At 45.5% G+C, this 5425-nt stretch overlaps 1 non-coding gene across 1 annotated transcript; it reads right to left on the bottom strand.

The window, feature by feature from the left end:
• Window positions 1-258: 258 nt before the first annotated feature.
• On the bottom strand, window positions 259-331 carry TRNAR-UCG. The gene has a single exon. It is a non-coding gene; the product is annotated as a tRNA-Arg (tRNA).
• Between the last annotated feature and the right edge of the window lie 5094 nt (window positions 332-5425).

The raw sequence follows: 5425 nt of genomic DNA, 5'->3' as shown, positions 1-5425 counted from the left end.
ATTTATTAAGCCCTATTGTGTGTCGGGCGCTGCCCTAAGGGATTTACATGCATTATCTCATCTAATCCTCCCAACGGCCCAGTTAGGGAGGTAGTATTTTTATTGCCATTGTACAAATCATACAGTGCAGGGTCAGGAAGCCAAAGAAACTTCCCAAGGTCACTGAGCTGCTAAGTGGTGGCACTAACCTGAGCTCCCAACCAAAACCTCCTTCCCCACCTCTCCGCCCCGCCTTCCTCCCCCCAATCAAAATAAAGCTGACCACGAAGGGACTCGAACCCTCAATCTTCTGATCCGAAGTCAGACGCCTTATCCATTAGGCCACGTGGTCACAGTGTTCACTTGGCTGCAATGTGATAGTTAGGTGCAGCCTCTTTGGAGGTCGTGGCAGGATAGGGGAGGATTTTGCCTGTTTGGCTACAGAGTGCGTCTCAGATCCCACCAGGAATTTCCACTGCCTGCTATCCTGTTCCCTTCCAGGAACAACAGTGTGACGGAACAGAGGCACCAGTGCATTACACTCAGCAGGGGACGGCCACCAGGCAGAGAGGCTGAGGCCCCAGTTCCAACAGCAGGGGTTCGCAACTGGCTTTCGCGCTTTCATATTTTAAAAAAGCTGAATGGGAGATGAAGAGGGAAGATCAACTAAATAAAATAATGACAGAACACAAGGAAGTGGGAAGCTCAGGAGTTTTGAAATTCATATCCTGTTTAAAATCAATGTGCTTCAAGCGTATTTCACGGTATTAAAGTTATAGAACATAAAATCCAATCACTCCTGTGGACAATTGAATGAAATGAATACAAACACAGCATATTCCCTGAACAAACATTCCCCACATGGTGCGGTTCCTGTGGAAACAATAAAAATAATCCAATTTAGTTATGCGGGGTTCACCTTCCCCTGCCTGTAATTAGTGCTGCTACAATGGAGGAAGCAAAGAAAGAAAACCGGATAAACTGCCGACAGAGAATTAATTACATCTAGTCCCCGACAAGGACCAGTTCTCTCTCTTGTCTTCCCTTTCCAAACCCCATCTCTTATTATAGATATTTATCCTCTTTCCTAAGGTCTCTCACCACAAACCATGCGGTTCTTTTTCCATTTTCATTCCACAGTCTAGTGCATGAAAGAGATGTTCAAAATATACTTGTTGATTGATCCGACCTGCATTTTGTGTGTTTGTTTGTTTGTTAATTTGTAAGAGGACTCTGTCCAGTAAGAATGGCTGAGGCCCAAAGGTGAGAACAAGAGGTTCTCCGATAGGTGGGCATCTCCCTGCAGGTTTTAGTAACAGCTAGCAGAGCCAGCCCTGCTCACATCAGTCAAGATAACGGTCACTTTGCTGTACACATGAAACTAACATTGTACATTGACTACACTTCAATAAAAAACAAGAATTAAAAAAAAAAAAAGAATCTTTCCACAGCCCATATAAAGAGATGGGAAGAGACGGTTGCTAGAAACCTAAACTGGGGGGTGGGAGAGGGGTGGTGTTTGCCACGGACACATTTCCCTTCCTTAATCCAAGGGGGGAAGTGGGGAAGCCCCAAGGGAATTATCTGTAAAGATTTTGGAGTACCTACCAGAAGGGGTGACTGGCATTTCATGTCCCAGAGTGGACATGGGTTTAAGCAATGAGCCTAGTGCCCTGCCCCGGAGCCACCACGAGAGGGATGGCAAAGCAGGAGGGCGCTCAGCTCATTGGTGGAGCTGTCTGCCCTCCCACATGTGAAGTTCCTGGAGGTCCCATGGACACAGAGCAAGGGACCCTAACTTCTCACCTAAGAGGACTGTGTGCTGTCGGGGTATTCCAGCAGCAACAGGCTGATGCGCAGGCTGCTGTGTTGAGGGCTGGAGGAGGCGGAAGTGATCAGGTGGGGACTAGATCGTTCATGTCATAGAGAGGCCTCACAGGCATCTGTTGAACTCAACGTGCAACTGCACGACAGAACAAGCCTGCGGGCACTGGCTGTGGAGGGGACTGGTGATGAACCAGGTGTTTTGTTTCCACCTCACCTGGGGTGAATTGCAATCCAGTTCTGATGCTAACCACCAGATGTAACATTAGACACCACAAGTTTAGGGACCTGGTCCCCAACAATACTGTCCTTACTTCAGATACTAGCTGCATATGGGGTCCCTGGGCCACCTCTAATTTTGACTAACTGGCTGCAAATTTGGGGGTTCCCACAACCTCCTCAGGTTCAAAAATTCACCGGAATGATTCACAGAACTCAAGAAAGCACTGTACTTACGACTCCAGTTTTATTATAAAGGATACCCGTAGTGTGAGGTCTGGAAGGGAATGCAGACCTTGTATGCCCTCACCTCATGGAATCAGGGCACATCGCCCTACAAGCCCATCAATGTGTTCACCAACCAGGACGCTTCACTGAGCATTGGAGTCTGCCTAGAGTTGTAACTGGGGCTTCACTGCATAGCCACAATCGGTTAAATCATTGGCCACGAGATTTCATTCCATCACCAACTCCAGTTCCTCCCCCCTCCCCAGAAGTCAGGTCAGCGGAGACTTCCAGCTCTCTAATCCATGTGCTTAGTCTTTCTGGTGACCAGCCTTCGCCCTGAAGTGACCTAGGAGCCCACCAGAGTCAGTCCACTAGCATAACAAAGACATTCCTATTCCTCGGGAAATTCCAAGGCTCTTCGAAGCTCTGTGCCAGGAACTAGGAACATTGTATATATTCCCCATTAACCAGGGCTAGCCAGAAAAGCAGCCACAACTAACAGGAGACGATGCGAGCTCACATAGCTAATTAGCAAGACATTTAAAACACTCTAAATGCTTTTTAGACATTTCCTGCCCCCAAATCAGAACCAGAACATAATCAAGAGAGGAGAGGGTGGCCTGTAAATAGAAGACCACACGCCTCTCTACTCCAAGCCTCTGAAGCCACAAAACTCCTCTGGACCAGAGGAGGGAAAGAACTCTGAATCAGATAGAGTGAAATTTTAAACTGAAGCAAACTGAATTTTACTAACTGAAAAGGACCTAAAAGTTATGAGAGTTTCTCGAGACACCATTAAGTGATGGGAAAGTAGGGTTTGACGGCATGGATGGGAGCAAAAGTAAAGTTGCTCCATGCTTAAAGCAGACTGAGCTCAACACTCATTTACAGCCATCTGTAGCCCCTAGGATGGCGAATACAAAAAAGATGGAAGACAGCATGTGCTGGCAAGGGTGAGGGGCCCCTAGAACTCTCGCATACTCCTGGGGGTGTAAATTGCTGCAGCTACTTCAGAAAAATGCTTGGCAACATTTATTAAAGTTAAACGTAAGCGTCCCATCTGACCCACCCAGTTCTACCCAGAGGAATGTACCCAACAGAAATTCATTGCTATGTTTATCCGAAGACATGTACTGTAAGGTTCAGAGAAACACTATTCATGATAACCCAAAACTGAAGATTACCCAAATGGCCATCAATGGTAGAATGGATAAGAAATAAGCTGTGGAATGTTTACAAATGGAATACTATACAGCAATGAGAATAATCAGTCCCAAACCACATGCAACAATGTGGCTGAATCTCACAAACACCACATCGGTATAGAGATCAGACTTGGAGGATAGAGATAACGTCTCCCTTTGGAGCAAGGGGAAGATCTGTTTGAAGCCCACTGCCATGATCCAGGTTTCTTAAGCTCAAGATTCAATTCATACAATATAACCCACTGCATCTAGAAGGTGTAGCCTGGCCCTCCTCCCGTGACCCCCATGGGACCTGGGGCTCAGGTCATTGACACAAGAAAATGACGATACTCTATTGCTATAATTACGTAAGAGAATGTCCTATGTCTCTGACCCAGGAGTCTTTGTGTCCTCTGCCAACATCCATGAAACCAGCAGGCTAACTCGATAGCTTGTAAATGGGGTAAAATCTCAGACTGCTCACAGTTCTTGATATCATCATGCTTCCATGTGTGTACATTTGAAAAAGAACGTTCCTTAGGGTGCATCTGTTGATTTAATCTATAGACAATACTGGGGTAGTACCCACGGAATTGCAAAAAACCTACTCATCAGCCTTCTCCTCTCTGGCCTAGGTATCCCCTTGCATTTTTAATTTTCTCTGTGCATCAATTCCTTAAAAGTTTTATTGCATCATTTGCTTTCATCACATCATCCCCAGGTGAGACCTGCACAGCCAAGCTATCCCACAGCCATCCACCCCGCTGTCCCTTCACACAGCATGTGCCAGGCAGGCAGCACCTTTCGTGGTTTATCCTTCAGCCTACCGATGGCTGCTCTGCTGGGAATCCAATTATTTTCTTCTTCATCCACTTTTTCCAATTCATCTCCGTCACCTCAGTTTACTGGTTTCAGTCTCCTTCTTTAATTGATGAAACTTAAGCTGTATTTAACCTTTCCTTTCACAGTGCAAGTTCTCCCTTTTCCACTCTCTGCAGAAAGGCTCAGTGGGTCCTTTCCCCAGTTAGACTTCCTGTTATCTGCAGTGACATTTACTGGGCTTTTGTAGGCTGCCACTTAATTCTCTCCTCCAGCTGACACCGCATCATCAGCGTCTCTCTGATCAATTTTAATGCTCAGCCATATGTTCGTATTTCCTTCGGAGGCTGTCACAAGAACAAAAAGCCATCAGCACGTTTCACATGATCGCTAGTGTGAAATTGTACCAATGGAAAGTAGCTGACGTCTTCCCCACATCCCTGGCCCTAATTTTGTTGATGATCCTTTTTTTTTCTACACTATTTCCTAACAGCAATGTTTCAGATGCTTTTCAAGGTGTCTTGCTGGTTACAGAGCTTCTTTTCCATATAATTGTTTTTTTTCTGTTCCAACTGTAATTCTACTCTTGAATTTCCCGCTATGCAAGAAGGTCACACCATCAGGATGATGTCTTAGTTTCCCCCCAATAAAATGAGTAATTAATCTAGCTATATTTCACATGAACTCGCCTAATGCTTCTGAAACAATTTGGGGTGGAACTTGTCTTTGGCTGAGTCAGATAAACACAATTGTTTCCTTTAATAGCCTTTTCCAATAAAAGATAAAGATTTCATGTAATTTCTGTGTTTTAGATATGAGTTATGTCCTGTAGGTGTTAAAGAAATGTGTACTTATTAGACTATAAATCATATCAGACTTCTGGAGGAGGTATGACCCTTCCTCTCACCTACCATCTCAGTAGCATCTCACTTATATTACTCGACCTCTGTACATTTGGAATTCTCCCTTCAGGAAGTGAGCTTAATTAGCTGGTGGGCTTAAGAGACCTGGCTGCAGTACGTGGTGGGGCTCAGGCCAGCTGAGTCTGAGCTGCGCTCTGGAGCCCTGCAGTCAGTGTGCTGGACTAATTTATACTCAAGGGTAAAAATTAAGCCTAGTTCTTGGGAGCTGGCCAGATTATTGCACAGGGTTAAAGCTGGGGATGTGGACAG

Source organism: Camelus ferus, chromosome 3 (genome assembly GCF_009834535.1).
Source record: "Camelus ferus isolate YT-003-E chromosome 3, BCGSAC_Cfer_1.0, whole genome shotgun sequence".
Taxonomy (NCBI): domain Eukaryota; kingdom Metazoa; phylum Chordata; class Mammalia; order Artiodactyla; family Camelidae; genus Camelus; species Camelus ferus.
Note: the sequence above shows the minus strand (reverse complement) of the source record. Positions and strands in the feature narration are given on the sequence as shown.